We start from the raw sequence: 24,834 nt of genomic DNA on the forward strand, positions 1-24,834 counted from the left end.
AGAAATAAATTTTGCTGGGATTTGAACCTAAGTCAATCAGGATTGTAAGCGATGTTCTTGTCCACAGACACTTCTCAAAGTTAACAATTTTTAAAATATATATTATAAATTGTGAGTGTGACAAAACTTATATATATATTATAGATATTATAATTTTTGGTTTTGTAAAAAGATATAAATACGAGAAGAAAATGATAATTAAATAGATGTTAACATTAAAATAGTTTCCACATAAATATTTCTTTCTTTTTTCTTAAATTAATTACATGGTGCCTCGGGTACCTCTTGGTGGGATGTACTAAAAAAAACTCCTTAGTTATAGTCCCACTAAGATTGTGTAACATGCAAAAATAAATTTTTTTTTTTGAAATATTCGCTATAAAAAGGTTAAAAAAAAATTTTTTTTTTATTATATTTATACTTTGACATATTTCAATAAACTTTCCATCTCCATGTTTTAAAATAATTAATATTCCCTGAACCATGTCAGTCCATGATATACTTTTGGGGCTAACTGAAAACCCTGATGTAGATTACTTTCGTGGGTCTAATACAGGAGTAATTTTCTTTCAATTCTATAGTTTAAAAAAAATGTTGAAGTACTATGAAGTTCTCAATGGAAAATTTTACATTTTTGGTGACTCAGAATTTATTAAAACTCGTGTACTTTTATTAAAACATAACTTATAACGCATTTTGGAAATATCATTAATCGTTAAATTATATAAACAATTTAAAAAGTTATCAATTGATAATAAACCTACTGATGTACCTTACAAATTTCTCAAGTAAGCGGACCTTTAACTGAAGTGTAAATTGATCGTGTACTTGATTATTTTACGACCAGCACATTATTTGACTGTTAAAATCAATACTTTACTTTCTAAGTTAACAGATGATATATGTGATAAAATTAAATCCATTTGCTCGGACATTAAAATTTTAGACCTTAATTTAATTATAGAAAAACTTAGATTATCTTTTACCGACGCATGACAGAAATATTTTAATTAATAAATTTAATCTAGCCTCTCAAGGTTCAAAGGAAAAATTTTTTGAGTGGTACGTAAGATTATCAAATTTAATAAAAAAATGCGTTTTCCTGATGATAATCTTATTTAGGAAAATAATATAAATTAAGCAAAGATATTAATTTCACCTTAAATGAAATGGTGGAGATAGGGAGTAAGTTAGATAGTATTAATATTAAATCAGATAATGATAACGTAAGTTATGTAAATGATAAAAAGTCCAATAAAAATAAAGATGCTAATACTAAAAACAATGAACATAGAGTCTAGTTAAATCTTCTAACCAAAACACATCTGATAATACTTTTCCTAGATACAATGATACAATTATAGGAATGAGAATAATAATTTTTTAGACCTAATAACAATTTTAGAAACAATTTTAGACAAAATTATGATAATAGATATAATAATTATAATAGGAATAGGAATTACCATAATAATAATTTTAGATACCATGACAATTATAATAATAGCAACTATAGTAACTATCGTAAACAACAGTAATCAATCTAATTACAACAACTCATATAATTACGGTAGAAATAATACATGGCATAATAATAATCAGAGGAAACAGATCCAATACGATGATCAAAATCACAATAATTACCAATCCTATAGTAACAACTCAAATAATTATAGAAGAAGCGATGACAATCAGAGAAAGCAAATACAATATAATGACGAAAATCAATATACAACAACAATTACAGAGTTGTTATGGAGCGGCGCTGTAGGACAGGGATGTGAACCCGGACCCGGACCCGAACCATTTTAAAAAGTGGAGGGTTCAAGGGTTCAGGGTAAAAATTATAACATATAAAAATTTTTTTTTAAATAATGTAAAAATATTATTTTTAAAAAATAATATAAAATTTTTATAATTTTATTAATTTTTTTCGTGGAATCATTTATTTTATATTCGCGCTTTTCTTTTGATTTTCTTCCTGGACTTCATTTCATTTTATTTAGAGATTGATACCATAAATTATTTTCTAGTGTAAGTAATAATATTTTATTATGTAAATTTATTAATATGCTTTTTGCCTAAAAAAAAGCATTCATATTCAAATGTCTGAGGAGAATTTGATGAATACTTTAGTTGAGCTTGTTACAATAAATGGAAGACCTTTCAATATTATTGAGGATTCCGGTTTAAAAAAAATTATTGATCCTATTAGTAAGGCAATTGGAACATCAATTAACCGTTTTAAAATTAAGGACTTAGTGGTTGATGAATCGAAAAAAATACAAGCAAAAATTATAAAAGAAACAAAAAACAAATTAATTTCATTAAAAATAGATTCCGCCCAAAGATTAGGGAGAAATATTTTAGGAATAAATATACAATATATTAAAGGAAATAATATAATCTTAAGAAATTTAGCAATGAAGGAGATTAAAGAAAGTTCAACTTCTGAAAATTTAAAAAGAATGATAATAGAAACTTTAAATAAATTCCATATTCCTTTAAGAAACGTTTATACCATTACTACGGATAATGGTGGTAATCTAGTCAAATCTATTAAATTATTAAATGAATGTTCATTGGACGAAATGGATGATATAGATATAAATAATGATGATAATAATTTTGAGGACATAAGTGAATTTGACATACCGGAGATAATAAAAGATTTTTCCACGAAGATATACTGTATCAGATGTGCAGCCCACACACTACAATTAGCTATTAATGATTCCCTCAAAAATAATATCTTTAAAACTATAATTGACAAAGCAAGGGATGTTGCAAAATATTTAAGAACTCCTACAATTGTACGAATATTAAAATCCATGAAAAGGCAAATGGCAATATTAGATTGCACAATCCGTTGGTCCTCTATCTGTATGATTCTAGAGCGATTAATAAGTTTAAAAGATTTCTGTGATGATTTTATTATAGGATCATGTGAAATCATTTTGTCAGAGGATGATTGGAATCAAATCAAAGACCTTACTAGGGTGTTGGTTCCTTTGAAAATTACTACATTACGATTGCAGTCAGAACAGTTGTGTTTATCCGATTTTTATGGCATATGGGTGAGATGTCGATTAGAATTAGAAAAATTTACAAGTTCCTTTTCATACGAAATATTAGAAAACATGAAAATACGAGAGCAACAATATTTGAAAAATAGTGTTGTGTATTCCTCAATATATTTAGATCCTCGATATCAAGTTCTATTAAGTACTGAGCAAAAGCAAATGGCAATAGACCATCTCGACGATTTATGGCATAACCATAACTCTATTATTAACAATATATTGGAGGCTTCAACATCTAATGGTTGTAGCGATAGTAATGATGATAGTAATATTGAGGATCTCGAAATTTTATTATTAGATAGAGAAAAAAAAATAAAATTATCATCAGGATCAGATAGAAAGGTGAAAAAAATATCGATTGTATCTTTAATTGAAAAATTCTCAGAAGTTAAGAGAATTAATAGGGATAAAAATATTTTAACATTCTAGGAGGAAAATTCTCTAATATATCATGAATTGTATACCTTGTCTAGATTCGTCATGGCTGTACCGGCGACACAGGTACAATAATTTATATATTATAAAGATAACTATCTATTTTAGGTCAGCGTAGAACGTGGATTTTCTTCTTTGAAATACATATTGTCTAATTTACGTGGAAATCTCAAGGATGATATTTTAGAAGATATTATGATCGTTCGATTGAATAAAATATTTAAAATTTAAATTATTTCATTTTGAATTATGAATGTGTATATATATTGAAGTATAATAAAAATGAATGAAAAAAAAGACTTATTTTGAGTCATTATTTTTATGTTCCCTGGACCCGGACCCGAACCCTGGACCCGGGTCCTTTAAAAATTTATTACAGGACCCGAACCCGGACCCTTTTTTTTTGTTAAAGGGTTCACATCCCTGCTGTAGGAGCGCCACTTCATTTTTTCAAAAACATCTGGAGCGCCCCTCCTTTTTAAAATTGAGGAGTGGGAGCGGGAGCTAGCTCCTTTTAAGGCTGGAGGCGCCCACCGCTCCTTTAAATTTAATGTATAAATTAAATTATTTTATATATATTAATAATAATTGTTAATTAAAATTCAACAAAAATGAAATTTTTATTTAAATTTATCCATTATTAAATGTTTAGCCGAGTTTTATATTGGCTTTTCATCTAATCATTTTAAATATTTAACAACAAGTTTTCCCTTTTTATATTGAAAATTTTTTGGAAAATCTTGTAAGTCATATTTATATTCATTTTACAGATATATAACAAATAATAATTTTAGATATTATAGATTTAGAGATCATAGAGGAAGAAATCGAATTTCCATTTCCATCATACAAAAAATATTTTAAACTTCTAAAAGATGTTGATCCAAATGATCAAACAAATTTAAGGGCAAAATGCCTTTTTAAAAGTGGAAAAGTAAAAAATCTTTCTTTTAAATACAAAAATTTGGAAGATTTTTTTGGATTCCATGAAATTATCAGGAAGATAATATATTGGACAAATATTTTTTAAATAATAATACCAAAATTACTATTTTTGATAAATTCCCTGAATTAAAAATACCCCTATTCCCTCTAGTGCTCCTGTAGAGCGCCTATTTAGTATTGTAAAAGAGGTCTTATGGGAGAGGCGTGGATGTTTGTTAGATTCTGATTTAGAAAATTTATTACTTTTAAAAGCTAATAAAAGGTTATAAATATTTTGATAAATCATTTAAAATAAATAAAGCTTTTTGATAAAAAAAATATGATTTTGTTTCGTATACCTTCTAAAATAAATGAAAATCATAGGAGCGGTTATGGAATGCCACTCCATTACTTAGAGCGGGAGCTAGCTCCTTTTAAAAATGTAGTAACGGGAGCGGGAGCTAGCTCCTTTTGAGAAGGTAGAAACGGGAGCTAGCTACTTTTATAAAGGACCGTTAACAATTCAATATCATCGTTTGGGTTAGTACCTAACTTCGCCAAAAGCATATTTAAAAAAAATAATGTTAGGTTCCTGGTACATGATATTGACGCCAAGGGGATTCACGCTAGCCACAACAAAATTGAAGCAATAGTAAATATGCCTGAACCAAAATCAGCTGCTATATTATCAATATTTCTGAGAATGGCTGGCTACTATAAAAAAATTTTGAACAATTTTACAGAAATTGCTGATCCTTTATACAAAATTGTTAACAAAGAAAAATGGGCATGGAACTTTGAACACTCTAGAAATTTTAATAATCTAAAGAGGTTGATTAGTCTTCCTCCTGCCTTGACATATTTTAATCCTGAATTATCTATAGGAATTGCGACTGACGCACCTAAATGTAGTTTAGGAGCTATATTGTTTCACACTGAAAAAGACGGCGGAGAAAAACCAAAAGCTTTCATATCAATAATCTTACTAAAATCCAAAATGAATTATACCAATATTGAGCGTGAGGCTCTCGCTATTATGTTCGCCATAAAGAGGTTCCAGGAATATTTAATCGGTACCAAATTTACAATCATTACTGACCACAAACCTCTAGTCCACAAAGAACATACATAGGCGTAGCAGGGGGGTGGGGCAAGTGGAAAATTTCCCCCCCCCTCAGAAATTTATCACTTTTTGTGAATATCATTTTAAGCTAATAAAAAATATCCCCATTAGTCCACCCCCCTTCCCTGACCCCCAAAAATGTATGCATATATCTTAAAAAATAATTTGAAAGAAAGAATGTAAAAGTTGATATTTTTTTAAACTAAAACTATTCATCATAATTTATACATTTTTGGAAAAAAGCATTTATATATAAAAAAAGCGAACCAAAAATGTTTTTTAAGAAATGGAATATATGCCAAAGATAAGTCTTAAGACAAAAGTGAAATGTAAAATTATTAAATAATATAATATATCATATATAATTTTTATAAAGTGAGTAATTTTAATTTATTTATCTTAGTAAAAGTAAAATATAATTATAAAACTATTGATAAAAGTAAAATATAATTATAAAACTATTGATAAAATTAAATTATAAATTAAATAAAAAAATTAAAGCACAATACAAACAGTAGAATATTATATGTCGTAGATTTATGGTACTAATTTTATCAATTATCATATGACAATCAAATAATTTTTACCAATATAGCGAATTATATATTTTACAGAAAAATATAAAATATTGATAAGGACATCAGATCTTTAGTCATTGTGGGATGAATAATATGAAGATTAATTTTTAAAATCATTTTTTATTTAAAATAAATAGATGGCGTTAAATAATTGAATACAAATTGTTGCTATTATTATCAAGAGCATTGATTAGTAAAATTTGTTAAAATATTAACTGTAATATATTCTCTAACTGTCAAATATGTCAGTAAAAGTTGAATTTTACCTAGTATTTTGTAACCAATTCTATATAATAGAAGTATCAACTATATGTATAATTACTTTTTATATATAAATTTCTTATACTTGTTTGGAATAAATTATTATCATGCTTTTATATTAATGTATATACAAGTAATTTATTATATTTTATATAAACTAATAAAAATATATTTCATATTTTTTCCATGCTTATTTTTTTTTATTAAAATTAACCTCCTATCTTGTAAAAATATTTTATGACAATATATAGACTAAGGTAACCCGACCGAAGGCCCGCTCAAAATAGGGTCTGGGGGCGAAGCCCCCCTAAATTTTTTAATTCCCCCCGCCCCTTAGGAAAATCCTGGCTACGCCTATGGGAACATAACATTAGGGGGTTATGATTTCAATATAAAGATAGCCGATAAATATAATGTTGTTCCTGATTGTCACTTGAGATTACCACAAGAATGTAACAATGAAGTTGTTAAAAATATCACAATTACAAATTACTTTGGGGATATACATATTTATTTTAATAAAATACGTGATGAAACTTACAAAGATATTGAAACACAAGTCATCAATGATATTAAGAACAACAAGCCTATAAAGAACAAGATTTACAAAAACATTGAATTGGAATTAAGTATAATTAAAAATTGTCTTTACAAAAGTAACAAAATCAAATTCCGTCTTCTATGAGAAAAAAACGTACTGCAGTTATTACATGAAAGTCATTTTGGAGCAGGAAAAATTAAATCCTTAGCCAAAGATCATATGTGGTGGTCTAGTATAAATAATGACATAGACATGGAAGTGAAAAGTTATGATGATTGTAATATATATCATGACAATCCTAAAAAGATACAAAAACCATGGATTTCGGTAACCAAACCATTTGTAAGGATACACATAGATTATGCGGGTCCGTTTTTCACAAAAAATTGGTTGATAATAGTCGATGCCTATAATAAATTTCCAATTATTGTTCCTGTTAAAAATATTACGAGCGATATCACATTAAAAGAAATTTTTAAAACCATTTCGTTATATGGAATACCTGAAACTATAGTTACTGATAACGGCATTAACTTCACAAGTAATGATTTTAAAAAATTTTGCAATGATTATGGTATTAAACATGTACTTAGGTCCGCATACCACCAGCAATCCAATGGCCAGGTAGAACGTATGGTGAGAACGTTCAAAACACATATGAAAAGAAATATAAAAATTGACTTAGCACTTGGCAAATTTTTATTCAATTATAGGATCACACGAAATGATAAAACAGGAGTTACACCTTCCAAAAGAATGTTCAATCGCTACATTAGGATTAAATGGAACTTATTAAAACTACTGGAGGAAAAGGAGGATAAAATCAATATAACATTACCATGCAATAGAACCTTTAATGTAGGAGATTTTGTTTGGTACAAAGTACAAGGTGATGACATATGGTGGAAAGGCATGGTCACACACAAATAAGTGTCAGGATTTTCCAAATTAAGAGAGATAAAAGTGTATTAAGGAGACACTTAGATCAATTAAGAATAAGAATTGTTTTAACACATTTATAAATTATGATAACTCTAAAAATAAGGAGGGAAGTATGGACAAAAGTAAAAAAAACTACTGGTAAAGATAATGTAACACCTATTTCTAGACCACGAATTAAACAAAAACTTGCTTATTTAAAAGACTATATAATTTAATATATAAAAATATATAAAATAAATATTAAACCCTAAAACACAAAAAATAAATTAAACGCTAAAAATATTATATAAATAATCTTATTGATTTATCATTCCAATATTCGATTATTCCATTTATTCAATTTGATTCATATTCTACACATTATAATCTATATATTATTCCAAATTCATATATTATTCCGATAATTCACTTATTCTAATATCCAATTTGATCAATTTTATTATTCCTAATCATTTACCACTGACTGAGGATGATAATTTTGAAAATTGATAATAATAACGACCGAGTACCACAAGCATTACATGACAAAATCACGATTGATGAAGACAACTTAAGATAAGGATATCAAGCTAACGACTTGGACAAACTAACGTTAGAAATCAAATGCGATGCATACAAGCAACGATAACAAATTTGACTTATGCAACAAGCTGAACAACTATGCTGTCAACAAGCTCTTGACGACAGCCTACATGAAATTGGAAGGAGAGAATGCATAATTGATATTTGAATATTTATTTTTGTTTTGTTAAACTTATTCTAATCATATTAGAATTCCTATAATTTTATATTTTTTTTGGTTAAACTTATTTTTGGATTTAACCTTTTCTTATAAATTTATTATTCATATTCTAATTTTTGGTTTTGTAAAAAAATATAAATACGAGAAGAAAATGATAATAAAATAGATGTTAACTTTTAGTTTCACCATAAATATTTCTTTCTTTTTTCTTTAATTATTTACAGTTTCAAATCTAATAATATGATTGAAAATTGTAATAGAGGAGCAGAACGAAAGGCATGCAATTTTTTGGAATGTATAGAATATTCTTTAGAAGAAGAAAATAAATTGTGAGAAGGTAAAAAACTTAGGATTTTCTGAAATCGGTCGAATTTGATCAAAAAATTCTCGCTAAGTTTAAATATCGCTGCTTTACTCCAATAGGTGAGCCTATAGGCTTGATTTATCAACTATAGAAAAGTTTTCAAGGATGCGATATTGTTGGGCTTATAAATTTCACATTTTTTGATGATGTTTTCTATGATTGTTGTGCATAGCCTCTAGGATAGCTGGGCTTAGGGGGTCCCCTTGCTAGCTAGATTGGTTGTTTCATAATACTTTAACAAGAATGGTGGGCCATTTCAGGTAAATACATAAATGGAATATTCGTGTGCAATCTATTGTAAAAGGAAGAAATAAAGTGCTCTCTTTTAAGCAGTGTCTACAAGAGCGGGGGGGGGGGGGTAGGAACAATCCCAATATCTATAAAGAGGTAGGGGGTAGGTGATAGGGGGTAGGGGGTAGGCATTTTGGTGGGTAGGCTATAATAATCTAGAAAATTTTCCATTACATTTTTAAATTATCTATGGATAACATTTTGGTATTTTTAGGGGGGTAGATATATATTTTTGAGGGGGCTTTGCATCCAGCGAATATACTGTCATGTAGACGCTGCTTTTAAGATAGTTAAATTTACAAAAGTTCAATTTAAGTTGAATGATCTATCAGAATACTTGTTTGTGATGCAGCCTCACTCTTGCATCCTGAAAGATTATTAAAGCCTAACTGAGAGGGTAGTGGCTAACATCAAATATTAAAGAAAATATTAAGGGTAACATGATTATTAAAAATGTTATTAAGAAGTATGGTGAGGGCTAATATAAGTCTGTGGTAGCATGAAATGGATGGCTCTGTAAGATCTTGAAGTTAAATTGCTCGGAAACTAATCCTCCAGCCAAGTCCTATTTAAAATGGGTCCATTAGTCATGAGGGATGTCAATAGATGTATTTCATTTATTTAAGTCACAATTAATTGAAGGGATTGGCAAGATCGGAACAGAGATTAAAACTGGGAAACTTAAAGGATGGAGAAGAAATCCAGATATCTTGATTATTGTGAACTATAAAGTAGGAGTTTAAGTTTGGTGTGGCATGTTAATCTGCCAAAGGCAAGAGGGGCTTAGAACAGAATTAGAGGCAACATATTTTATCAATTAATTTCTGCACCCAATAAACCAATGTAATAGTAAAGTTAAATTAAATTATAGCTATCACCATTCCATAGAAGCAAGATATCTAACAGAATTTTATACAGCCATTGAATATGGGTTTGTTTAATGCTAACAAACCTTGTAACTCAGATATATTATATTAGTGAAACTCGAAACCTTACATTATATAAATTTGTAAAAAATATAGATAACAACTCTTATGTTCGATGGGGCATAAGAAGTTTAATGTTTCTTAATGTGTAAGAGATATGGGAAGTTAACCACCTTATTTATAAGGTAAGTGATTGAGTGACCATATATAAAATTGTTGTTTTTACAGAAGGATTATGAATGAAATATAAATATTTAGTTCATTATGTAGAGGCATTTAAATATTAAAATTGATATTAATGTTGTGGCAAATGGCATCCATTATTTTAACTTTTAAAAAATTTATATAGCGAGGATTAAACATAAGGAGCGATTATTTTTTAGCCTGCCAAATTGGGTGGTGTGTTGTATAAAAAACATAATTCTGTTTTATAAATATTAAGCGTGAGGCCTAAAACATGGGAATTAGTTTCCAAATAGTGTAAAGCAATGGTACATTAGCTGAGGGACCACATGTGAAAATCCTATATGAAGGATTTTGAGTCAAAATAAATGGGGTTCTAATATTATATAATATTTTTATTAATTTAAGTGAGCATACTGTCTAAATTAATATTCAGAAAGGTAATAGAAATTATCAGTATAATAAAATTAGTCTTGATATCATTGTATGTAATTGATACTAATATAGACACTAGAATTTGATATTTTTTGGAATATGTTCCTTTAACATAAGAAATTTTAATTTTTGATATATTAATGTCAGATCCGGTTTAATTTTTGGAATAAAAATTAGTTTTCAGTCATCAAGCCCGTTTCTAATAAAAAAAATTTAAAAATAAGATCTAATCAATCTAGAAGAAAAATAAATAAAGAAAGCTAACAGCTGCCGATAGTGATGTAGACAAAAAGGAACACTTGGAGTTAGCACCACCCCCTTTCCATAACCCTCTAATTAAAAATTTTAAAAACTATAATAATATAATTTATATTGTTAAACAAATTAGATATTTATAAATATCTAAAAAGATCAAAGAATTATAAGATTCATTTTGAATCGTGGAAAAACTTTAATGTATTTAGACGTAATGATTATTGAATCGTAATTTTAAAATTAAATATTTGTGACTCAGCCAAAGCGTGCTTTGGTTTTTATTCCACTTATAACTGGTTTTTATTTATTGATTAGAAAAACTGATCTTTAAATTAGCAGATATCAATCACGCTTTACATATTGTTCATTACTTTTATAATTTTCCTTCTATCATGATGTTAATCTTGGGAGTTTTTTTTAATTTTGTCAATGATGTTTTTTTAAACTATCTACCAAACTGGTTGAAGCATTAAAAAGTATGAAATACGCTCTAATTATTACTTAAATATCAGAGATAATTCTTCCATAACTTTTCGCTTAAGGCTTAATATCATAGTTTGTATTTTCTTCATAATTCGATTAATTTTTTTGTGGCTGGTGAAATTGATTAAAGAGTTAATAAATAAGGCGCTCTATATATTAACGCAAACCAGTTAGTTATAACTTATATATTCACCTTTTTGGCATAATGATAATGTTGACAATTTCATTTTTTACAAATAATTATTTTCCTTTTTAAACAATCTACTAAAAAGAATAAAACGATAAAATTTTATAATAAAGCCTTACTTTCTTTCTTTCTTTCTTTCTTTCTTTCTTTCTTTCTTTCTTTCTTTCTTTCTTTCTTTCTTTCTTTCTTTCTTTTTCTTTCTTTCTTTCAGCGCAAAACATTGGCATATTCTAGAATTAGAACTCCAATTTCAGCCAAATTTAACCGAGTTGCTATAAGGATATCATAGAAAAATCAATAATTTTAATATTTTATATATGAAGGATTTGGTCAAGCCAGGTAAAACGAGATTTGGGGTTGAAGCTCTCCAATTAAATTTCAACCCCTCCCCATGGATAAATTTTGGCTATGCCACTGATTACGAGTAAGCAAGCGATCACATTAAAAGTGGGTATCAAAGAAACGAAAAGAATATTATTTTAGCCCACCTCGTCCTATCCTGTTCTAAATTCGCGTTTCTATTTTATTTATTATCTTATTTTTAAGGTTACATTTTCATAATAAAATTATATTGTCAATTAATTTTTTTTTAAATTAAGCTTCCAATTAATTGGTGTGTTATACAGCTCAATTGAGCCGATTTTTAAGGCGAACTCAATATTTATTCAGAAAAATAATGCAACTCTGAAGATTTTACTCATATATGACATAAAGGTTTGGAGATTCATTAGCAAAATCTCAAAGCTAGGGAATTAAAATATTGACTTAGCTGTTCTTAAAATTGGCTCAAATCGAGCCAGTTAACAATACTACTTCTAATAAATATAGGAAACTAAATAATATACAGGGTTTCCCATTCAAAAAAAGAAATGTCCTAATCAAAGAAAACTGTCAAACAAAAAAGGAAAAATCCCAAAGGTTTAGGAAAAAGTCCGATCAAAAAAGGAAAAGTGTCAAACAAAAAAGGATAAAGTCTAATCAATAAATGAAAAGGTTCTAACAAAAAAGGAAAAGTGTCAAACAAAAAGAAAAAGTCCTAAAGACTTAGGAAAAGTATCCATCAAAAAAGGAAAATTCTCATTCAAAAAAGGAAAATCGTAATTTTTTTCTTGTCAATTTTTCCTAATTTTTGTTATTCATTCTTATTTTATTTCTAACCAGGCGCGTAACCAATGGGGAGGAAAGGGGGAAATCCCCCCCTCCCCATTGCAAATTTGACTGTTTTCATAAATATCATTTTAAGCTAATAAGAATTTTACCCCCCCCCCCCCCAATCAAAATTTTACAAATATTTGAATATCAATTTTCCAACATAAAACTTATTTTTTATAAATAATTTATTAAAATTTCCTTTCCTTGTGAGTACATTAATATTATTCAAAAATATTCATAAAATGGAAAATTTTTTAGTCAAAGAGATTGAAATCAAACGGTAATTTATTTTATTATTATATATAATTATTTTATTAAATTCAAAAATTAGTGAGTTAGTTAATAAGTATTTTTAATAATATTTTAATTATTAATAAATATCTATAATTTTTTAAATATTTTCATTTTTACTTCCATTTTGAAGAATAGAAGAAATAGAAATACAAAAGTTAAATAAGGCTGGCATGAAAAAAAGTAATGTATCGTCAGAAGCGATATCATTATTGAATTCAATTGATCAATCAGAGTTTATCATTGCTGCTAGTTGAATCAATAAATTATTTTTCTACAGCTCACTACTTTTATAAATTTACAAAAACCAAATTTAGATTTGGTTCGGTTATTGATTTGGCGGAAAATATATATGAACAGGTAGATACAATAAGAACGAATGTAAATGAATATTTTCATAATATTTATCTAGAAGTTGAATCGAAGGCTAAATTTTATGATATAACACTAATTAAACCTCGTCTAGCACCTAGGCAATTATTGAGATGTAAAATAAATATTGGCTCAACTGAAGAATATTATAAAATATCCATTTTCATCTCATTCTTAGATATTTTTTTATCGCACTGTTTTTAGATAAAAAAAACAAGTCTTTAGCAATTTCAAGTTTTGTTACCCAAAGATCCTTATTCGTTTTCTAATGCCACTATTGGTAAAATTTAATATTTAGCAAAATTTTATTCTTATGATATTTTTACTGAAATAAAGTGAATTCGAATTGTGGTATAAATATTTACTACGTTTAGCTACCAGAGCATGCTATTGATGCGCTCAATCGGTGTAAAGAAACCTTGGCTCAATTTCCTAATATTTTGAAGTTGTTTTATATTCTTACATGTTTGCCTATTACAGCATGTACGAATGAAAGGACTTTTTCCAACTTGAGAAGGTTGAAAACATATTTACGAAGTACTACCTCCGAATCTCGGCTAAATGGGTTAGTTCTGTTAAATATCCATAGAGATTTTTTTCCAACGACAAACGAAATTCTTGATGAATTGGCAACATTCCCACGAAAATTAAAAATCACATTATATTTATAGTATTTAAAAATTTTTTGTGTATAATATTGTATTTGATAAAAAGTTTAAAAAAACTTGTTTTTTAAATTATTTTCCTAGTCAATATTTTATAGACCCTACTACTATTAGTATTTTCAATAAAAAAACCTATATTTTACTTATATTGTATGAGAATTTAAGCTGAAGCTAGTTTTTAAAGCAAATTTTATAGAAAAAAATGACATAAACTTTATTTCAACTTTACATTTAAAAAAACTTTATTAAATATAATATACCTAACTTAAAATAATAAAAAATAGGCTTGTAATATCCATAAGCACGAATTAGTAAATAATAGTTAAAAATAGAAATATAATTATTATTAGAATAGCTAAAACATAAGACCCGGCCGAAGGCCAGGGGAACGCTGGCAGATTAAGGGGGTTTGGGGGCGAAGCCCCCAAAAATTATCCCCCCCCCCTCCCCATAAGAAAATATTGGATACGCCACTGTTTCTAACTTTTTGCAATTTCTTTACTTTATTTTTCTTCTCATTTTTAATTCTTTTGTCTTTTTAAAAATAATTTAGAAACTTTCCGTTATTCTACATCTTTCTGCTATATTTTTTTAACAATTCTTTACTTTTTTTTATCATACATATAATATTCTTTTTATGATTTTTTCTCCTTATATTGTAATCTACATATATTTCTAACCTTTTCAATCTCTTTATGTCATTTTTTATCTTTATTTTTTGAACTTTTCTCAATTTTTTTTCTTCTCATTTTTGATAATTCTTTTAAGGAGTTATATTTAATTTTCACTAAATTTTTGGCAGACAATTTTTTAATATAATTTTTTATATCATAATTATTTAATTACAATTACGATATATACATAACATAGTAAGAAGCAAAAATTTATATTAATAATTAATAATTTCACCTCTTCTATATTTTGGAATATAGGTCTCCATATTTCTAAAATAATTTTTTGAATTCTCCTCAGATATTCCTCTCTATCCATGCTATAAAACGAATTAATTCCTCCTTGTTATTGGGATTTTGATTTCTGACAAAATCCTTCCATCGAAAAACACATTTTCAACGGGATAAAGATAAGGACTGTAAGGTGGTAAATATTTCAATGTATGCCTTCTTTTTTTCAATCGATTCCTGAATTGTATGATTATGAAGAAATGGAACACTATTCATCATATTACCTTCTTTAAAATGATTTAATATTTCATTTACAAAGTTGCTAAAGTATATAGTTTTTCAGGGGTCATCAAGAACTTCGAATCTAAATATTCCCGCAATTGTGAGAGCAGTAATGATAGTATAATTCATTGTCTTTATCACTTGAATATTTTTAATAGCCTTTTTATTTATTTGTGAATCCATATAACCTCCTCATTGATATTGAAAACCCGCTCTCATCGATAAATATAAGTTTTTCTTTCATATAGGCTGAATCTAAATATTTGATTCAGTATTTCTCTAACTGAACGTAGTATGCCTAAATCCTGAGAGTAACCTTGATACCGTATTTTTTGATATTTATACATCATATATTTCGTTAATCATTTCACAAACCTTCTTAAGGATAAAGTGCAATCCAAATTTATACAATTTAATATATATTCTTCCTGTTCTTGATTTAATTTTTTGCTTGCACGTGAACCTCCTTTGGCAAACTATATTTTATTCCATTTTTGAGATGGGAGTATTTAATATTTATCACTGTTTTATAGCTTACTTTAAAACATGATGCTTTATTTGTGATAATATCCTTTTTTAACGCGTCAATTAATATTTTGTTTCACTGTTAATGTTTTTTTCCCCTTGTTACCATCTTCATAATTTTATTTTCTAAAACTAAAAAAAATTTCTTTTTAAAATATATACTCAAAAAATGGAAAGAATAACAAAAAAGACTAAAATCCTTTAGATTAAAACATTTACATCATTTTACGTTTAATTATTCATAAATCAGAATTTAGTTTTTAAAATAATTACAAAAAATTATTTGAATGCTTCTTGCATAAATATTAAAATTTTAAAAATAAGAATATAAAAATGATTAAAGTTTATTAATTTACATATCGTTTAGTATTACAGTTCTTATTTAATTTTAAAAAGGTACATTATAACCGAAAGATTTATTTAATTTAGCAATTGTAATTAAATAATTTGATATGTAAAAAATTATAATATAAAAAAATTGTCTGCCAAAAATTTAGTAAAAATTAAATATAACTCCTAAAAAGAATTATCAAAAATGAGAATAAGAAAAAATTAGGATTAAAAATGATTTAAAGAAATTAAAAAGGTTAGAAATGTATGTAAAAGATTACAATATAAGGAGAAAAAATCATAAAAAGAATATTGTATGTATGATGAAAAAAAGTAAAAAATTGTTAAAAAAATGAGAGAGGTGAAGAAAAATAATGAATAATTTATAAATTATTTTTAAAAAGACAGAAGAATTATCAGAAATGGGAAGAAAAATAAATTGAGAAAAGATATAGTAAGAAAAATAAAGTAAAGAAATCGCAAAAAGTTAGAAATAAAATAAGAAGGAATAACAAAAATAAATAAAAATTGACAAGAAAAATTGTCAAGAAAAAAAATTTATGAAATTACGATTTTCCTTTTTTGAATGGGAATTTTCCTTTTTTGAATGGGAATTTTCCTTTTTTGATTGACACTCTTCCTTTCCTTTTGGAATTTTCCTTTTTTGATTGACACTTTTCTTTTTTTGATTGAACCTTTTCCTTTTTTTGACTCTTTTCTTTTTTTGATCGGACTTTTTCCTAAACCTTTGGGATTTTTCCTTTTTTAAATTGACACTTTTCCTTTTTTGATAGGATCTTTTCATTTTTTGATCAGACCTTTTCCTTTTTTGATTGAACCTTTTCCTTTTTTGTTTAACACTTTTCCTTTTTTGATTGGGAAACCCTGTAAATTTCTATGGAGTGTAATAAATTGAAATAAATAAAATTTAAAAAAGTGAGTATGCTTGCCAAATTTTCTCCTACCTTACCTTTCAATTTTCAATAACCACCAAATTAACCTTATTTAGTTCCTAGCAGAGGCATTCATGGGCGCTGAGCCAAAAAATGAATTTAAATGAAGAATTTAATTGATTTGGGTTCGCCTTTTTTTCAACTGTAAACACTTAAAGTAAATTTTATGATAATCACAAATATCCTTAATTAACAAAATAGTTCAAAAAATTTTCTGCCTTTGACTGCAGACCGGACCAGATCGGGACTTTTTTAAAATTAATATTGGTCGAGCTTGGGAAAATTATTTAATTTTTAGACTAGCATGCCTTAAAAAATACTGTGGCAGGTCGAGGTATAGTCACAAAATTTTCCTTCCAGGCTTTTCCCTCATGCCATTTTCAAGGATCTAGGCATTCGAATTACCCCCATCAAATTAATATAAATAAAGAATAACAATGAATACACTTAAATCGAATTATATTAGCTTCCTATTCATTTAATAGGTAAATTATTCATTCATTTTTCAGCATATGTCAAAATTTATGAATTTGTAATTCAAATTTCTAACCATTCAAATGCTGATTCAGAGCGTATTTCAATTTATGAATGGAGAAAAATTGTCCTTAATTATTATTGAACAGAAGCCGAATTGGGTATTTTAATATGAATTGCCTGGAGTTTGCAAAATTAATTTCCGAAGTATAGTAAATAGTGGCGCATCTATGATTGTCGTAATTATGATAGGGAGGGGAGGACATTAAGGTGGTTTTTTCACTATAAATTTTATAGGATCCTTTTTTTAGACTCTTTCTTTGAAGAACTTTGGCAGGATGTTATTTTGAAAATTATTTGAATTTTTTTATTATAAAAACTTTGTTTTCTCAAAAATTTATATTATAGTCATTATTTTAAAAAAGGTACATATATTTATATATTTTTATATCGTTTATTTCATATTGTATTGATTTTTTTTCATTTTTTATTAGCTTAAAATGATATTTATAGAAAACTAAATTTGCTAAGAGATCGGGAGATTTCGTCCGTCCCCCTATCTTGATTTCGTCAATGAAAGTAATTTAAATTAGGTGTATCGGATAAATATTTCTAGCCATTTATAAAATTAATTTAAAGTCTATTGATCACCGATAATGCTAAAATTACTCTATATTTAAATATATCTAATTTTGAAATAATAATTATAATATAGTATTTATAAAATAAATAATTTTTATTTATAATATAAATAATCAAATTGAATTAAAAGTAACCTTGTTAAACTGTCAGATTTGGGTCGATTTTTAAAAACGACTTGATTAAGATTTTAGCCAAAATAATATTATATAAGCCTCGAGATTTGGTAAATAGAGGTTCAAACCTTTCTGCCATCTATGAGCAAAATTTACATAATATTATTTTATCGAAAATCCTACATTTTTAAAAATTGGCCCAACTAATTAAAAATATAGATTTATTATTCAAGGAGTAGTTATGAAGACATGATGGGCATGGATCGAATCTAGATATAGTGTGTTATTGTATAAAACAACTAACGATATCCTGTATTCGAGTTTTGATGTCACATTACGAAAAAGGTAATAAGTAGTTGTTGGCTAAAATATATTTTAGAAAAAATATTTTAAAAAAGGGTGTTTTCATATAGATAGGCCAAAGCAATGTTAAAATCTATCTTTCACTATTTTGAAAGTCTAAATAAGCTGCTTATTACCTCTGGACTGATATAAGTAATTACCCTTAAATCTATATTTTTATAAATTTAAGTTTATTTACATCTTTTATTGGTTTATGTGTAGAAACGTACATATCTGGTTGGGTAGGTAACAATTGAACAATAAATTTTGTAAAGCTCTCTTTGATGTGATTAGATTTCCAATAAACCTATATACCCAATTCTCCATCACCCTAGCGCGGAATTATCTTTAAAAGAATTCATTATTTATACAATAAAATTTTTAATAAAGTTACTATATTTATGATATGTCATTTTGGAAAATTACTTAATTTGCTTCGACGATTCAGAGATTCACAAATAAGGGTACTATTAAGGATATAAGTGGATACTTAATGAATTTATAATGATATTTAACAATTTAAAAATTCTGTTTCATTTTATAATTTTGATTTATAAAAATATAAAACCGATTTGAATAAGCCTTGGTGATTCTTGATCTGTAATTTAAGAATATACATTTTTAAAAAATATTACAAATACAAATTATTATTTTATATAACAAGAGACTTTACTATTAAAATATTTAAAAAATATATTACCTGAAATGTAAAAACTTAAAATAGAATTATATATTATACATTTAAATGTGTGAGTAGCAGAAAACGTTTCCCTTACACCATCATCGGATTTGATAAAAAGATTTATGAAATATTTTGAGGTTTTATTTAAATTCGTAATAGTGAATCTGTAGTGTTTCTATTATATTTAAAATAAAATATAATTAAAGTTTTATTGGGATTCCAAAGTATATTTAATAAAAAAACTTGATCGGGTTTGATCTGATTGGGCCTCCTTTGAGAGCTAGGGCCAGATTTATTTCATCTATATATTCTTGCAATGTATAATAGTAGCCTGTGATTGTATAATTAGAGATGGAAGAATAAGGGGGCATAAATCTTGCTTCTAAATTATAAGTGCCTGTGCCGTCATTTCCCGTTAATGCGATTTTGAAATTTCTTATACCATAAATTGAATTACTTTCCATTTTATAGCATCTATTGAGTTTCTCTTTAAATTTCAAATATATAATTTAATTATGCATTTTAAAAAAAATTAAAAGCATAATATGTTTTACAATTTGATTGTTGATTTGTTCGATCCAGTAAGATTCTTTAAGCTATCAATAATCATAATATTATTAATTCTTAAAATTTATAATCATTAATTTATTTTTATTAAATTTATATAAATAAAAGAATTAAGATTTATTATTATAAGTTTCTGTATTCAATTCTACAATAGCAAACCATATCAAGCCTGAGAATAAGCTGTAAAAATATCCTTTTGAATTTGATATTATTATAGAATAATTTAATTTAAATTGGAAAAGAAAGTTTGTAAATAATCAAATTGATACGAATAATAATATAGTATTATTATAATCTCAAAGATATGTTTGAACAAATTTCAAAAATATGTACTTTAGTTACCCGTTCATATCAATCTTAGAAATAATTTAAAAAATATTTACTTTTGGGCGTAATAAATTGTTATATAGAAACGATTTCAAATGATTTAGATTTGAATAATTATATTTGCTTTAAGTCATTTATTTAGTCGCCATTTTTTTTTAATATACTCCTTTTTTCAGTAATTCTATTTAACCTTTTTTCAAAAATTATTTTTTTATTTATCGCTATTTATAATAATGATAAAATATTTAACGAGTTTTAATTTCAAATATAGTTATCTTGAGTATAAACTTGTATACACTTCGATTTATTCTTAACTCAATATTTACTTTCAATCGACGAGATTTAAGAAATAGGTTACCAGGTATTGGTATATACGCTTCTCACACCAAATCTTGAACTATGGCTGTAGTTACTAATGTAAAGGTTGGAAAAATTTTCGTAATATAGAACATTTACGTGAACTAAACTAAAATTTTCCTGCCAAATTAGTGCAAATTATTTACTTAATTCCCAACATTATCATTAGATGAAGCTTAAAATTGAAAAATTACAAATGGATCAACTAATTTTATTTGTATATGACTTCCAGAAATATTATAAAAGAGCTAGCTAAAAGCTCATCAAGAATAATGGCGAATCAGAATTTCTTCCTTTATTAGCTGATGGTGAATCAGAAATTTCCCCTTTATTTAATGATGGATGAATCAGAAATTTCCCCTTTATTTAATAATAGTGAGTTAAAATTTTCCTATCTTATAAAGCGTGATTCAAAAATTTACTTTTATTTTGATGAGGGTAATTCTGAAATTTTCCATTATTTTTATAAAATATGTTGATGAATATATTTAGTACCGGGTATAGTGTGTTCTTGGGCAGGTATTTCCTTCTCAAGTAATTTAAAAACTAATAAACTTTGAGATTTGAAATTTAAATCAAATATGTATTTTAATAAGGTGCTTAAGTAGGTCTAAAAATGTTCCCGGCGGAATTGCTTATGAAAAATTTAAATGCAAATATAAATTTTAACATACCAAAAGTAACTCTTTAAAATTGTACATTTTCACTAATAACTTTTTTTTATAAAAGTTGTTCAGACTTAATATTAGTTCTAAATGATTAAAAAAATCTTCATTTTACCATAAATAAATATATTGAAAATATTTATGGTAATTTAATATTAGATTAAATTTTAATTAATTGTGAAGACCTGAGGTAGGTTTTGGCAAGGTACGTATTAGCCATTTTAAACAGGGATTATTTTGAATAAATAATATAACTAAATTTATAAAAATAAAAGCCACTAGTCTGTCTAGGGCCACGAATAACATTATAAAGATGATTGACTACTTTTTACAAATTACATAACAGTTTTAAGTGGCAACAAGTTTTTTCGGGTGATACATATAATTTAGATGAACCTAATAAATTTAACATATTTAACATTTGTTTTTATTTATTTACTGATAATATTGATTTTACTCATGCTAAAAAAAATATTGTTAATAATAAAAAAAATTAAAATTATATTTTGTAAAAATATAAAAATAGGTAGCAAGGAAATATTTTTGTATAACAAAAAAATATATAATATATAATTTGGCAATCAATAGTAAAGAGGAAAAATAATAATAATAATATATTTAAAAAAAAAGGATGCCATATGTGTTGAACTAAGTATGAAAAGGGAGTGTTTCGAAAAAACACTTGTAATTCCCTTTTGGATTCAAATTGTATTTTTTGTTTGAGGGAAAGGGACTGGTTTTTAACCCCCGTCCTTAATTCAAAAATTTCAGGGATTAGGGACCGGGGTTTCCCAAAACACTAAAAATTAGAGGGATAAAAATAAAAGAATTTAAAAGGAACCTATATTTATTGCATTTTTGTGGAGTTCCAAGAGGTCAGAGTTCCTATTAGCTGGAAACGTGTTAACACTTGACACATCCCAGAGAAGTCTCTTGCCGCCGAGCAAGATTTTAAAGACATGCCATCGGGACGCCTACCATCATTTAGGAGACCTAACGGCTCCACTATTGGGGAAACTGGCCGGAATCATAGATTTGCCGGTCAACCTACTTTGAATATCATGTAGCCAAAAATAGACTGACTTTAAGGCAGGAGAAACAATGTCTAGAAAATGGATCAACTTTCTTATTGCAGGCAGCACAGATGTCAGCAGACGGGATAAGACAACGTAGCTTATAGCCAATGGCAATTTGAAACTCATCGTTTGTGAGTTATATTTCCTTTTATCCACTTGGGATCGTGTCTAGCCATTTATGGCTGTTAGAATACTTTTTGCGTTTCAGAGTAGTTGAAGGTTAGTTATATCGGGACACGAACAAAGTTTTTTAAATGCACATGAAAGCATGGGAACTAGAAAGCTCTTTAATATCTATAAACGGGGTGCTAGGTTCCTTGGAGAACTAGAGTAAGCCAAGATTGTTTGGCCGAAGTTAAAAGTGGATCGTTCAATTCGAAAGGTTTTTGGTTTAGAGATATGTTAGGAAAGCCATTATTTATCATAGAAGCTACCCTAATTAATTAAGAAGCAAAGAGCTGTGTATAATTTCCTGCAATTCCTTTATAGATGACGATCTAAAAAAGTAACTTAATTGGTTGGGCTACCCTAGAAAAATAAAGAAATCAGGCAAATATAAATAAACATTATTATTGAGATTAAACAAACATTAAAATACTGTACTGAACCTGTAGAGGGCTCAATAATATATGCATATCTCTAGTGGGAGGCTACCATTAAAATAATATTTTGTCTAGTTAGGGGGACTTATCATATCTTCTGAAAGTTTATTTTGTATTTGTTCATTATTAATGTCAGATATATCAATATTTGAATTTGAACAATTATATAAAGGAAATTTTAAAAAGTTGGGGTATTAGTGCCTAGAAATAAAATTGAACCATAATATAAATTCTAATCCCTTTATTAATCTATTAATTATAAATTAAACAATGATAAATGAACATAAAAGGAAGAAGTAACAAAAAATAAAATATAAAAAGAAAAAATAGAAAAAAGATTAAAAATTAAGAAATTTATAAACGAAAAATAAAAAGGTGAATAACTCCAATTGTTAAACTCTTAAAGTATGAAAAATCTACAATTATCACGCGTTTTCATCTCATTTGCATAGTCTAAGACTTAAATAATAAAGTAATAATTTTAATAAAACATTATTTTTGTTTGAATATTATTATAATTTGAATAATGCATTTTTTTGCATCTGAATATTACAATACCCTTCCACTTAAGTTAGACCCACCATTATGCGAATGTTCTTTCGATTTCGACTTTACTGATCTTGTATCTTCCAAATCTATTATTGTGATAAGTTGAGTATTAGTGCCTAGAAATAAAATAGAAAGAAAATACATTAAAAATTAACATAAAAGGAAAAAATAACAAAAAAAAAGAAAAATAAAATAGAAAAAGATTAAAAATTAAGAAATTTATTAACGAAAAATAAGTAAATAACTCCAATTGTTAAACTCTTAAAGTATGAAATATCTCCAATTATCAGTTTTCATCTCATTTGCATAGTCTAAGACTTAAATAATAAAGTAATAATTTTAATAAAACATTATTTTTGTTTGAATATTATCACAATTTGAATAATAAATTTTTTTGTAACTGAATATTACAACACCTTTACCCTTAAGTTAGACCCACCATTATGCGGATGTTCTTTCGAATTCTTCTAATCTTTAATGTCTTCTAATTTCTAACTACGGCTGTCCCTTGTCTAGTATTCTTAGTTTCTAACGATCGTTTGTATCCGATTACAGCTTGAAATTCTTGAATTCTATCTTCTATTGCTTGTCAACCCTTGGTAAACGATTAGCTCTTATCTCTGTAGGCGACTGATGAACTCAATTAACGCATGATTTCAACGATTCACGATCAGGGGCGTCGCTAGCTTTACAATCTCAGGGGGCTCAACTAAAAAATTTTTATGGGGGGTTTGTCATTTATTATATTTTGCATACAAAATAAATTAACAAATAAATAATTAAAATAATATAAGACATATCTAAAAATGATATTTTTTAATACAAAATCTATTTATTACAGTATAAAATATTTTCGATGGTTGATATAAAAAAAATTTGTATCTAAAAAATTACAAGTGATTAAAAAGGTTAATTAATTCATACATATGCCTCAATTAAAATAGTATTTAAAAGCACATAAGGCTATATAATTCATAGCAGCTTACATTGACAAAAGGTCATGAAACTAATATAACTCTCTGTTACCATTTTAGAGGCCTTACCTAATTAACAATTCTTGAAGAAGAGAATATAAATGACCAATCCAAATCATAAAACTATATGGTAGTTAGAGCTTCCTCTTAGATGACATGATGGAAGCTAGATAAGTAATCGAGAAAATTATTGTGAGATATTAAATTTCTAAAAGATTATCTTCCATTTTTAATGATAT

This window comes from Gordionus sp. m RMFG-2023, chromosome 1, assembly GCF_954871325.1.
Source record: "Gordionus sp. m RMFG-2023 chromosome 1, tfGorSpeb1-WG-v2, whole genome shotgun sequence".
Lineage (NCBI taxonomy): Eukaryota > Metazoa > Nematomorpha > Gordioida > Chordodea > Parachordodidae > Gordionus > Gordionus sp. m RMFG-2023.